General features: G+C 46.5%; 1 pseudogene; it reads left to right on the top strand.

Moving 5' to 3' along the window:
- Nucleotides 1–14,307: 14,307 nt before the first annotated feature.
- Nucleotides 14,308–14,416, top strand: LOC129696780 (U6atac minor spliceosomal RNA; annotated as a pseudogene).
- Nucleotides 14,417–14,623: the final 207 nt, after the last annotated feature.

Below are 14,623 nucleotides of genomic sequence, written 5' to 3'. Positions count from 1 at the left end.
CCACTCTTTCCCCCCCCACCCCCCTACCTCCACAATCTTCTCTCTCCCCTCCCTCCCCATCTCCCTCCTCCCCTCCCTCCCCCATTCCTCCCCCCATCCCCCACACCACTCTCCCCCTCCCCATCCCTCTCTCCATCTCCCTCTCCATCTCCCTCTCATCACCCCTCTCCCTCTCCTCTCCTCCCACCCCCCTTCCTCTCTCCCCCACCCCCCTCCCGCCCCACTCTTCCCCCTCCCTCCACGCTCTTCCCCATCTCTCCCCTACCCCATCTCCCTCCTCCCCTCTGTCCCTCCTCCCCCACACCTCTCTCCACCTCCCCTCTCTCTCTTCCCCACCCCCACCCCTCTCTCCTGCCCCCACTCCATCTCCCTTGCCAAAGACATTCTTGCCATAGAGGGAGTACAGAGAAGGTTCACCAGACTGATTCCTGGGATGTCAGAACTTTCATATGAAGAAAGACTGGATAGACACGGCTTATACTCGTTAGAATTTAGAAGATTGAGGGGGCATCTTATAGAAATTGGAGCACTGTGCGCTAAAGGGACTGGTTTCCAGAGGGCTAGTATGGACATTGTGGGCCAAATGGTTCTTGGGCTGGCGGCTCAGTCACTCAAGCCTGTTGTTCTGGCAGCTCACTCACTCACGGCTTGTGGGCTGGCAGTTGACTCACAGCTTTTCCTTGAAATTCCATTTCAAGCACGGTGCAAGGCCACCAGATTCATGTGCAGCTTCTTACCACTTCAAGCAGGGTGCAAGGCCACTAAAGACAGCGAGTCATGACCTCTCCTTCCTCCATCTTGCAGAGACTGAGCCACCCCCACACTTCCGGGTTTTATAGTCCCTCCCCCCTCCCACCAGAAAGGGTGTGGCCTTCATGGCTTGATTGACAGGAGAGAGAATCTCAACATTTTTTAAACACTAATAACTCTTTTATTTTTCATCGATGGGAAAAATCCTGATGAGCGGAGGGGGACTCTGAGTAAGATGGCCAAAAATCACAGCCGTACGTGGTAGCGTTGTTTCTAAAATCAATATAAAGCATAAACAGGAAGTGGTCAAGGTTAGACTTTTAATTATATAGAAGGCAAGGCAATTTTAATTAGGTAAGGCAACTTTAATTAGGCAAGGCAACTTTAATTAGGCAAGGCAACTTTAATTAGGCAAGGCAACTTTAATTAGGCAACTTTAGCATTTCCAAACCAAAGGCAACTTTAGCATTTGCAAAAACCAAAGGCAACACAGCTTTAGCATTTCCAAACCAAAGGCAACACAGTTTTAGCATTTCCAAACCAAAGGGCAACACAGCTTTAGCATTTCCAAACTATATTTTCAAAACCACATTAAGGGCACTGACAGGTCAGTAAAACCACTCACAATGTAGTAGACATGAGACTAAGTGGGACCCGTTGGGTCCCATGTTCACACGGGAGGGCTAGTCCCCCGACACAATATTCCACCTCTCCACCAATTCCAATATTTGTGGCCAGTAGGTGGGGGGGCTTTCTGGAGTGCTGGTATGGGTTCTTGGGGTGGCAGCTCAGTCCCTCAAGCCTGATCTGCTGGTTGATCGCTCACGTCTGGTGGGCTGGCAGTTGACTCAAGACTATTCCTTGAAATTCCTTTTCAAGCAGGGCGCAAGGCCACCAAATTCAAATCCATGTTCCTACCATTTGAAGCAGGGTGCAAGGCCACCAAATTCAAGTGCAGTTTTTTTACCACTTCAAGCAGGGTGCAAGGCCACCAAATTCAGTGCCGTTTCACACCACTTCAAGCAGGATGCAATGCCGCCAAATTCAAATGCAGCTTCATATCATTTCATGCAGGGTGAAACCACCATAAAACCACACAAAACACCAAACTCACACCAGTAGAAATTCAGTGTGTTCAGTTAATTCACAGCTCAGACAGTCGTGACCTTTCCTTCCCCCATTATGCAGAGACTGAGCCACACCCAAACTTCCGGGTTTTATAACGCCTCCAACCCCCTCACCGGGCAAAGGTGTGGCTTTCATGGCGTGATTGACAGGCGAGAAATTCTCAACATTTAAAAAAAAACTAATAACACTTTTATTTTACATTGATGGGAAGAATTCTCCGCACTTGCTCAGCGGAGGGGGACTGAGTAAGATGGCCAAAAATCACAGCCGTAAGTGCCGTTTTATCTAAAATCAATATACAGTGCAAACAGGAAGTAAGTGCATTTGCAGTAGTGCCTTTTAACTTCAAGCCAAAGCACCCAAGCCACCATTTGCAGTAAGTAGTGCCTTTCAACTTCAAGCCAAAGCACCCAAGCCAAAGCACCCAAGCCACCATTTTCACTAAATAGTGCTTTTCAACTTCAAGCAAAAGCACCCAAGCCACCATTTGCAGTAAGTAGTGCCTTTCAACTTCAAGCCACTCTAAAGCCACACCCAAGCCACCATTAGCAGTAAGTAGTGCCTTTCAACTTCAAGCGAAAGCACCCAAGCCACCACTTGCAGAAAGTAGTGCTTCAACTTCAAGCCAAAGCACCCAATCCACCATTTGCAATAAGTAGTGCCTTTCAACTTCAAGCCAAAGCTCCCAAGCCACCATTTGGAGTAAGTAGTGCCTTTCAACTTCAAGTCAAAGCACCCAAGCCACCATTTGCAGTAAGTAGTGCCTTTCAACTTAAAGCCAAAGCACACGCCACCATTTGCAGTAAGTAGTGCATTTCAACTTCTAGCCAAAGCTCCCAAGCCACCATTTGCAATAAGTAGTGCATTTCAACTTCATGCCACCATTTGCAGTAAGTAGTGCCTTTCAACTTCAAGCCAAAGCACCCAAGCCACCATTTGCAGTAAGTAGTGCCTTTCAACTTCCAGCCAAAACAACCGCCACCATTTGCAGTAAGTAGTGCCTTGCAACGTCAAGCCAAAGCACCCACGCCACCATTTGAAGTAAGTAGTGCCTTTCAACTTAATGCCAATGCACCCAAGCCACCATTTGCAAAAAGTAGTGCTTTTCAACTTCAAGCCAAAGCACCTAAGCCTCCATTTGCAGTAAATAGTGTCTTTGAACTTCAAACCAAAGCTCCCACTCCACCATTTACAGTATGTAGTGCCATTCAACTTCAATCCAAAGCACCCAAGCTACCATTTGCAGCAACTTCAAGCCAAAGCTCCCAAGCCACCACTTGCAGTAAGTAGTGCCTTTCAACTTCATCCCACCATTTGCAGCAAAGTGCCTTTCAACTTCATGCCAATGCACCCATGCCACCATTTGCAGTTAGCCACTCAACTTCAAGCCAAAGCACCCAAGCCACCATTTGCAGTAAGTAGCGACTTTCAACTTCATGCCACCATTTGCAGTAAGTAGTGCCTTTCAACTTCAAGCTAAAACACCCAAGCCACCATTTGCAGTAATATTGCCTTTCAACTTCATGCCACCATTTGCAGTAGGTAGTGCCTTTCAACTTCAAGCCACAACCAAGCCCCACCCAAGCCACCATTTGCAGTAACTAGTACCTTTCAACTTCAAGCCAAAGCAACCAAGCCGTCATTTGCAGTAATAGTGCCTATCAACTTCAAGCAAAGCACCCAAGCCACCATTTGCGGTAAGTAGCGCCTTTCAACTTCAAGCCAAAGCACCCGAAGCCACCATTTGCAGCAAGTAGTGCCTTTCCACTTCAAGCCAAAGCACCCAAGCCACCATTTGCAGTAAGTAGTGCATTTCAACTTCAAGTCAAAGCACCCAAGCCACCATTTGCAGTAAGTAGTGCCTTTCAACTTCAAGCCAAAGCACCCAAACAGCCATTTGCAGGCAGTGCCTTTTTACTTCAAACAAACCATATTTTAATTTTCAAACCACATTAAGGGGACTCACAGTTGTGTAGACATTTGTTCAGTGTTATTCAGAGCTCAGAGAAATGAGCCTTGGCTTCATCCATCTTGCAGAGACTGAGTGAGGCACACCACTTCCTGGTTTTATAGTCCCTCCCCCTCCCTCCTGCAGGGGCATCAGAGAGAATGGTTATATTTTTAAAAACATTAATATCTCTCTGAATTGTCATCGATGGGAAAAATCCTCTGATCCCTTAAGGCGGAGGGGGGTTCTGAGCAAGGTGGCCAAAAATGACGGCCGTAGGTGGCGGAATTCTGTCGAAAAAAGCAGCACAGTGGGCCAATATCGGTCAAGATCAGAGTTTTAATAATATAGATGTGTTCAGTGTTATTCACAGCTCAGACTGTGAGATGTAATCTTTTCGCTCCCCCATCTGCAGAGACTGACTGAGGCACTCAACAATTCCAGGTTTTATAGTCCTCCGGGAAGGGGCGTGTCCTTCAGGAGAGAGAATCTCAACATTTTTTAAACACTAATAACTTTTACTTTTCATTGATGGGAAAAATCCTCTTGTCCTGTGCAGCGAAGGGGGACTCTGAGTAAGATGGCCAAAAATCACAGCCGTAATTGGCAGTGTTTGTTTCTAAAATCAATATACAGAACAACAGGAAGTGGTCAAGATCAGACTTTTAATTATATATATATATATATATGCATGCATATAAATATATAATTAGATACAATTATTTAAAAATTTGATGCCACAGTCAATAAAGGGACGTTTGCTGCATGCCTTCCCGTAGTCATATGGTTATAATGAAGCGTTTTTAAAACACGGAGCAACTCTGCCAATTTTCTAATCTGATGACATTTCCTCATTCACCTTGCTGCAAGCATTGAAATCTCCTCCCATGTCTGGTCTAATTTATAATTAAGTCAATTACAATTTGCCTTTGGATTCACCATGGGTTTCAAACACTAATAATTGCTTAGAAACTCGCAACCAAGGAGCGAGGCATTTGCTCTGTCTGATTAATATCAGCGTTAATACTTCAGACTGCATCCATCTGTTTCCTTCTTCATGCATGCTGCCAGAACCGATAAGTACTGAGAGCATCCTCTGTTTTTATTTTGGATTTCCACCATCTCTGGTTTGTTGCTTCATCCAACTTGAACAATGCTCCTGTCAAAGGAGTGCTGTGAATATTTGTTAATGGTACGTGTTTATTTATTTGACAGTGTTCATTTGCGTGATGCAACAAAATGGGTATTTATTCTATATCAGGGGTCGGCAACCTTGTTCTGCAGAGGGGCCAGGACCCATGTCTGTGAGCGGATGGCGGGCCAGACCAGCTCGCGTCCCCGGGACTAGCTGCAGTTCCCAGGTCGGCTCAACTGCCCCGGGACTAGATGTAGAGCCCAGGTCACATGCATGCCCCGGGACTGGCTGTAGTTCCCAGATCAGCTCGCCTCCCCGGGACTGGCTTTAGCGCCCAGGCTGCGTAAACAAATTGAAATAAAATACACCTGCATAGAAACATAGAAAATAGGTGCAGGAGTAGGCCATTCGGCCCTTCGAGCCTGCATTGCCATTCAATATGATCATGGCTGATCAACCAACTCAGTATCCTGTACCTGCCTTCTCTCCATACCCCCTGATCCCTTTAGCCACAAGGACCACATCTAACTCCCTCTTAAATATAGCCAATAAACTTGCCTCAACTACCTTCTGTGGCAGAGAATTCCAGAGATTCACCACTCTCTGTGTGAAAAATGTTTTCCTCATCTCGGTCCTAAAAGATTTCCCCCTTATCCTTAAACTGTGACCCCTTGTTCTGGACTTCCCCAACATCGGGAACAAAGCGGGACGGATGATTTCTGGTTAGGGGCCAGATCCAGCCCGTGGGCTGTAGGTTGCCGACCCCTGTTCAGTATTGTTTTCCCCTCGCACCAGCTGGGATTGGGTGCAGATACACTACCAGATGTGCCTTTTTTTCAGCAGAAATATTAAAGCAAATTCTTACCTGCCCTAAGCTACAAAGTTCCACGGTCACAGTAGACCGATGCAGTTGTGGTGGGGTGGTTGTAGCTGTGTAGGGAGCAGTGGGCGTCAGTGGGTGGGGCGGGAGTGGCAATGAAGCCAGGGGTGGTGTTGGCAGTCCAGCCTGGTGGTGAAGGTTGGTCAGCCCGTCCGCTATCATTGAAATCCGTTATCAAGAGGTCCATAAAAACAAGGGTTTACCGTATATCAGGATCAGTTCCCAAACCAGTTTACTTAAGATTAGTTTACAAATACAGTGCGGAAACAGGCCTTTCGGCCCACAGAAACCGAGCCGACAAAGCGATCACCCCACACACTAGCACTGCCCTATACACTAGGGACAATTTACAATTTTACTGAAGTCAATCAACCTACAAACCTGTACGTCTTTGGAGTGTGGGAGGAAACCGGAGCACCCCGGGGAAACCCACATGGTCACGGAGAGAATGTACAAACTCTGTACAAACAGCAGCCGAACTCAGGACCGAACCCGGGTCCCTGGCACAGTAAGGCAGCAACTCTACCGCTGCGCCACCGTGCCGCCAGTTTTAGTTTATTGTTTGTTGTCACATGTCCTGTGAATTGCTTTTGTTGTGTGCTAACCAATCAGCGGAACAACTACACTTGATACAGATACATGATAAATGGAATAATGTTCAGTGCAAAGTAAAGTCCAGTAAAGTCCAATTAAAGAAAATCCGTGGGTCTCCAATTAGGTAGATAGCAGCTCAGTTCCACTTTCTAGTTCGGACAGAGCAGCCTGTGTCTTTATAATTACAAACCATTCTGCGGAAAGCTAATGAAGATAACACTTGTACACCCTCAGGTCACAGGCTGTCATTAAATACAAGTTGCCCTTTTATGAAATCTGCCCAAGAGTTACTCTGGGATTAACTGTACACATCCAGCATTATACGTGACTTGACTCATGTGAATCTGCTAGAACTCGTATCTCCCCAAGCCAAGATTTAGATGCAGGAGTAACAAAGTAATAATCTAGAAACCAGAGAGCTCATGGACTGTTTGCTATTCCTCCATGCCAAATACTGACCTGGATGTAAAATAAAGTTGCCTCAAAGCGCCAGAGACCTGGGTTCGATCCTGACTGCACGTGCTGTCTGTACGGAGTTTGTACATTCTCCCTGTGACCGCGTGGGATTTTTCCGGGTGCTCCGGTTTCCTCCCACACTCCAAAGACATGCAGGTTTGCAGGTTGAATGGCTTCATTAAAATTGTAAATTGTCCCTAGTGTGTGTAGGAAAGTCCGGTTGGAAACCTCCGCTGGCCATCCTCAGCTCCAGTAAAGGTGCAATGGTGCAGGAAGGGGCGGATCGTCCTGGGGAGTGACAGGGGAAGAGACTAATCTGTGCGGCGCCAACTGGCAGGAGAAGAGATTGATCTGCACACGCATGGTTTTTAAGATTTTTAAACCTCGCTAACTTTTACGACATTCAACCGATCGGAACGAAATTTGGTGCACTTGCAGCACAGTAGAACAGTGAGTGAAGGGGGAGAGGGAGAGGGGAGGGGGAGGGAGAGATAGAAACATAGAAACATAGAAATTAGGTGCAGGAGTAGGCCATTCGGCCCTTCGAGCCTGCACCGCCATTCAATATGATCATGGCTGATCATCCAACTCAGTATCCCGTACCTGCCTTCTCTCCAAACCCCCTGATCCCCTTAGCCACAAGGGCCACATCTAACCCTCTTAAATATAGCCAATGAACTGGCCTCGACTACCCTCTGTGGCAGAGAGTTCCAGAGATTCACCACTCTCTGTGTAAGAAATGTTTTTCTCATCTCGGTCCTAAAGGATTTCCACCTTACCCTTAAACTGTGATCCGTTGTCCGCACACGGCCAGTGAGTCTTTGGTCAATGTCACAAGTGGTTTACTTGAGGGGGAGGGAGAGAGAGGGGGGGAGAGAGAGGGGGGGAGAGAGAGAGAGGGGGGAGAGAGGGGGGGAGAGGGGGGGGGGGAGAGGGGGGGAGAGAGGAGGGGGGGGAGGAGAGAGAGGGGGGGAGAGAGAGGGGGGAGGGAGAGGGAGGGGGGGAGAGAGAGAGAGGGGGGAGAGAGAGAGAGAGAGAGGGGAATAGGAGAGAGAGAGAGAGGGAGGGGAGAGAGAGAGGGGGGGGAGAGAGTGGGAGAGGGGAGAGAGAGAGAGAGAGAGAGGAGGGGAGAGTGGGAGAGAGAGGGGAGGGGAGAGAGAGAGAGAGAGAGAGAGAGAGAGGAGAGGAAGAGAGAGAGGAGGGGGGAGGGAGAGAGGGGGGGGAGAGGGAGAGAGAGGGGGGGAGAGACAGAGAGGGGAGGGGGTGGGTCGCAAGGTTCATTTCAAAGCTCGCTTGCCTGCTCGTAAGATTTTTTCAAAGGGGTTCAGTTTGCAGCTGTGTTCGAGCGGCGGCTGTGATCGCTTAGTCCTTTCCAAAGATCCTATCGCCGCTTAGCTGCTATGGGATCTTTGGTTATTTCTGCACAATTTGAACAATGGGGAGGGTTTGAGTAGGCGGGCGTGGGGACACGGAGGCACACAGAGAGAGGCACAGAGGCAGGGGAGCTTCCTGCCTTTTGGAGCTGGGGTTTCCGTTTTGCGTGGGCGACCATGATTGGTGCGAGCAGAGTGAATGATCAAATGCAGCAAAGGGCCCGGCCGATGGAGAGAGAGTGAGAGGGCAGTGAGAGAGGGGAGAGACAGAGAGAGGACAGAAGCATCGTTTGGAGACCTCTTGAAATACAGAGTCACCGGTTTGGCACCATTTCCAACCCCAGTTGTAGTAAGTGCAGAGGTCTTGATCTGACCATGAAGTAGCAATATTACAAAATTTTGAGATTTAAAAAATCAAGTCTGCAATTTATCCCATCAGATAAAGCATAACAATAAGTTTAATTTGACACCTAATTCACTTTCATATCTCAAGTAATAAAAAAGTTATGGCCATTTTCATACTTGGAAATTAGCATCTTCTTCCCTATTGATTTTCTATGGACATAACAAAAAAGCTGTGATCACGGACAGTCAAAAGCCCATAACCTTCTTAAAAATTAAGAGAACTGAATGAAATTTTCAGTTATCATAGATTGAACCATTCTGAAACAAATATAAAATAATCTTACTTGGAGGACCTGAAATTAAAGCATATAATTAGTTAATTACCCAATTGTAGCTAATTTCAAACTTCAATTACTAGATCTAAACATCTATCCATTTCTAAATAAATGATTAACATTTTTTAATAGCCTAAGTGTCCAAATAATATTCACAAATAATTCACAATAAAACATGATTTGTAAATCTCATTTACATCAATTTATAGGCCAAATGGAAGGAATTTAGTGTTCAATTGCTGTAAATTAAAGTCAATTAAAATCGGCTTTCTAGTGGGTTCCTGTGGAACGCGCTGGTTTAGAATGTTCACAATGCAGTGGATTTGTGCCCTCAAATGCCCAGAAAAATACTGCGGGATATAAAGAGCCCAAAATGAGCTATTCGCTATAGAAAACTTTATATACAGGGTTCTTAAGAAGCCCCTTTTAATGTAAAAATAAGGTGCATACCTTTAATTGTTTGCTTTATAAAACCCTGGGGCTGCAAGAGGTCGCGGGTTGAGAGAGTGATTTTTAAACTACTATAACTATTATACAAGGCCATAAAAACTAATAATACCTTTTGCGACGGGGTCTTTCAACGATTTTCCGTTAATGATTTACTAGGCTGAACATTTTCGATTCCAACAGCCTAGTAAAAATCGCGTTTTAAACCCGCCCCCTCTAAACAGCGCCAAAATCACACACACGGGGCTGGGACAGATTCTCAGACACGATTCAGGTAGGTTTTGTAACATACCTACATGAAGGTGTGTTTTCTGTGTGGGGAGTGTGAGGGCAGAGAGAAGGGCAGAAAGGGCTTAGAGAGAGAGAGGGCAGCGAGAGAGAGAGAGAGAGAGATAGAGGGGAGAGACAGAGAGTGCGGAGACAGAGTGACTGCTGGCGGGCGTGGGATGGCCTCTTTTTGACCCCGGTCACAGCCTCATCCCAAACCCCGGGTTTTACCCTCATTCCAGCTCCAGGCTCTGCCCCAGCCCAGGCAGCAAGCTCCCCACCAGGTGCCGGACGCGAGCGAGGATGTGGACGGGCGTGGACCCCGAGCAAGGCCACGGCGGGCGGGCGGGCTTCTGCATAACTTTCTCGATATTTTTGACCTCCATGGGCTCGCATCCTCGGCATTTCAGACCCTGAGTACGAGGAGGGAGGGGGGGGGGGGGGGGGGATGAAGAGGAGGGGGAGAGGAAGGAGAGGATGGGCGAGAGAGAGAGTAAAGTGAGGGGGGGGGGGGGGGAGGTGGGCAGGCATAAAGATTATAGTATCCTCTAGTATCTTTGGGCAGGCAGGCGCACTGGAGTCCAGCAGCGGGAGACGTGGAGCGAGCATACTTGGAGGCAGATTGGTCGGCATGTGGGATTGTGACATCAGCAGCTCGTTTCAGATTTTAAAATGAGTGAGTGTGGGGGGGGGGGACGGGGCGGATTTTATTAAAGAACGTGTACATAAAAATGTCCAAATGTTTTGAGTAGTGGATGAATGAATGTAAAAGTGAAATCGCTAGCGAAATGGAAAAAATCTCTGAGTTTTCCAGTGTTGTTTTGGCGGACCAAGGAATCAAAGGCCATCTGACATACACCCACAAACACACACACACACACACACACACACACACACACACACACACACACACACACAGTTTTAATAGATAGATAGATAGATAGATAGATAGATAGATAGATAGATAGATAGATAGATAGATAGATAGATAGATAGATAGATAGATAGATAGATTTTAGAGATACAGCGCGGAAACAGGCCCTTCAGCCCACCGAGTCCACGCCGACCAATGATCACCCTGTATACTAACACTAGCCTACAGTTCAACAGCGAATTTACGGTTTTGTTAAAAGAAAGAGAGACACAAGAGAATGCAGATGCTGGAATTTTGAGCAAAAAATGCTCAAATGCTGGTGAAACTCAGTAGGTCAGGCAACATCTAGGGAGGGAAATGGACAGACAATGTTTTGGGTTCGGACCCTTCATTGGACTGATGTCGATATTCCCGTTTGCGATACGTCTTCAGTCCCCACCCAAAACATTGTTGGTCCAATCCCTCCACAGATGCTGCCTGACCCATTGCGTTCCTCCATTACTTTGGTGTTGTGGGTAGCACAATGGAGCAGCAGATAGAGCTGCTGCCTTACAGCACCAGTGACCCAGGTTCGATCCTGACCTCGGGTGCAGACCACGTATTGACTGCACATTCTCCCTGTGACTGCTGTGGGTTTGCTTCAGTGCTTCGGCTTCCTCCCACATCCCAAAGACGTGCAGGTTTGTAAGTTATTTGGCCTTCTATAAATTGTCTGTAGTGTGCAGAGAGTGGGAAAGTGCGATAACATAGAATTAATGTGAATAGGTGATCAATCGATGGTTGGCATGGATTCGGTGGACGATGGGACTGTTTCCACGCTGTATCTTAAACTAAACTAAACTTTTTTTTTCCTTTGTTAAAATAAAGTATTTACACTGAGCTGCAAAAGTTAATTGATTGTCAATCTGTCAAGAGTTTCAACTCATGACTTTATAACTACTTAGATTTCAACACATGATCAATTTGATCTTTGATGCTGGAGGCATCAATAACGAGCTTAACAATGGTAGAAAAATGTGCGGACAGTGAGGAAGAAAGTTCAAACACATTGAATTAGTCAATTTGGCAGAAAGATTGCAACTGGAATAGATCTCAGTGTAGGATAAGGCGATACATTTATAAAGGGAAGACAAACCATCCTGTACACCTGTGGTTCTACAAGACAGGGGAGCCCGTGCTTAAAGTATTGTGTTCAGTTTTGGTCACCCAGGTATAGGAAAGATATCATTAAAATCGAAAGAGTGCATAAAATACTGATGAGGTTATTGCCGGGACTTGACAGACTGAGTTGGAGAGAGAGCATGAGCAGTTTATGCCCTGAAAGGCCTGTCCCACTTGGCGATATTTTCAGCAACTGCCGGCATCATTGACTGACATATTAGGGTCGCTGAAAATTTTTGAACATTTCCAAATCCAGTGGCGACAAAACATTTTTTGCGACACTTGAGGAAACACCGTGGGTTAATACGTCATCACGCCGCGTCACGCCGTGACTTTTTCGGTGACCTGATACATCAGTCAATGATGCCGGAAGTCGCTGAAAAAATTGCAAAGTGGTTCAGGCCCTTTACTTCTTGTTCCTTCTGAAATTGCAACAGTTTCTCTCTATCTACTCAATGCCAACTCCACTGTTCTCCTTGCTACCTCCTCTGTTCCAAGGGGAATAATTACAGCTTAGTTTTAGTTTAGTTTAGAGATCCAGTGTGCAAACAGGCCCTTTGACCTACCAAGTCTGTGTCGGCCAGCAATCACCCCGTGCACTAGATATATCCTACACACTGGGGACAATTTTAAAGCCAATTAACCTACAACCCTGCAAGTCTTCATCCAACGCTGTAACAGTGAGAACTTACAAATGTACAGACAGAACCCGTAGTCAGGATCAAACCCGCGTCTCTGGTGCTGTAAGGCGGCAACTTTACCGCTGTGCCACTTCCACAGAATAGGTCTTTCGGGCAGGCTAGAGCACATACCTCCAGAATCAGGAACACTTTCTTCCCAGCCAGTATCAGGCAACTGAACGGTCCCCATGAGTGTGGTCCTAATATCCCATCTACCTCATTGGAGAACTTTGAGGTTTGTTGGTCAATTGGCTTTGGTAAAGTTTGCAAATTGGCCCTAGTGTGTAGGATAGTGCTAGTTTACGGGGATCACTGGTTGGTGCGCACTCAGTATGATGAAGGACCTGTTTCCGCACAGTATCTCTAAACTAAAGTAATCACCAAAAACCTGGAGGTAGCAGGCCAAGTAGACAAGACGATTAAGAAAATATTTTCGGTGGTTGATGCGTGAAAGGCAGAGGGTGTGATACAACCACCGGGTGGCGCCAGCAATGGCTGTCTCGCCAGCAGTCTGTCCGTCCTTTCCTTCTTTGTGTTTTAATAGTATGTGTTAAATGTATGTTTTTAGTGTTCTTTAACTTGTTTCATGTGAGGGGTGGGGGGAGAGGGGGTGCGGAAAACTTTTTCTAATCTCTTACCTCGACGGAGATGCGATTATTTTCCGTATCGTATCTTCGTCTGCACTGTGGCCTAACATCGAGGAGTTGGCGGCGTTTGCTGGAGACTGATTTTGAGAGCTCCACCGCAGGAGCCTGCGGACTTTAACATCGCGGAGCCCGCGATGCATTTGCCAGAGATCGACCTCGGAGCTCCAACCATGGATGCTTGCAGACTTAACATCATGGAGCTCATGGTCTCTGGTCAGAGACCGACTTTGGGAACTTCAAGCTGCGGGAGTTTCAACCGCCCCGACACGGGGGCTTTGATCGCCCCGACGGATGGTTCGACTGCCCCGACCGCGGGAGAATAAAGATTTCAAATTTTGACTTCCATCCCAGTAAGGAATGTGGGGAATCCACTGTGGTGGATGTTTATGTTAACCTTTATGTATTTGTGTGTCTTGTTGCTATTTTTTTCGTATGGCTCTATGGTATTTCACATATACATATCACTGCACCTTAATTGGTACACGTGACAATAAAAGACCTTTGAAACCTTTGAAACCTTTGAATCATGGTTGAACTCTGAAAAACATTAGTTAGGTCACAGATTGCTAGCGGATCTCTCCTGAAAGGGAACAGAGGAGATTCCTGAGAATTTTTCTAGCATTGGAGAATGACAGTTGTGTAAAGAGAATGGCGAGCGAGGCTGGATTGTTTTAATTTCTGGATGCAAGGAACTCCAGATGTTGGTGTACAAAAAAAAGACACACTGCCTAATCAAGGACCAATTTCTACAGATGCACAATGGAATGCATTGTTTCGGGATGTATCACAGCATATTTTTGGGAACAGCTCCATCCAAGACCACAATAAATTATAGAGAATTATGGAGGCAGGCCAGACCATCAAGCAAACCAACCTCTTCCCATTGACTCCATCTACACTTCATGCTGCCTCGGACAGTCTCACTCCAGTCACTCCCTCTTCTCCCCTCTCCCACCAGACAAGAGGTACAGAAGTGTGACAACGCACACCTCCAGATTCAGGGACAGTTTCTACCCAGCTGTTATCAGGCAACTAAACCATTCTATCAATAACCAGAGATTGGTCCTGAGCTACCACCCACCTCATTGGAGACCTTCAGACTATCTTTAATCGGACTTTAATAGAATTTATCAAGCACTAAACATTGTACCCTTTATCCTGTATCTTTCCACTGTAGACGGCTTGATTGTAATCATGTTTTGTCCTTTTGTTGACTGGAGAGTATGCAACCAAAGTCTTTTCACTGCACCTCACTAATCGTGACAATATGCTAAACTAAACTAAACTGTACTCAATGAAAGGAGAGAATGTTGGCACTCTGCTTGATAAGGATGGAAGGGGCCTTAGTGGCCTTACAACACACAAATGGTTAAGACGAGGCAATCTAATTATGTTTTTAGGGTGGCATAGTGGCACAGCGGTAGAGTTGCTGCCTTACAGAGACCCAAATTCGATCCTGACTATTGATATTGGCTGTATGGAGTTTGTACATTCTCCCTGTGACCGCGTGGGTTTTCTCCGGGTGTTCCAGTTTCCTCCCACAGTGCAAAGATGTGCAAGTTTGTTGGTTAATTGGCATTGGTAAATGCTGACCGGTGTGGAC

The sequence above is a fragment of the Leucoraja erinacea genome, chromosome 4 (assembly GCF_028641065.1).
Source record: "Leucoraja erinacea ecotype New England chromosome 4, Leri_hhj_1, whole genome shotgun sequence".
Classification (NCBI taxonomy): Eukaryota; Metazoa; Chordata; class Chondrichthyes; order Rajiformes; family Rajidae; genus Leucoraja; species Leucoraja erinaceus.
The sequence above is the reverse complement of the archived record's forward strand: the minus strand, read 5'-3'. Positions and strand labels throughout refer to the sequence as shown.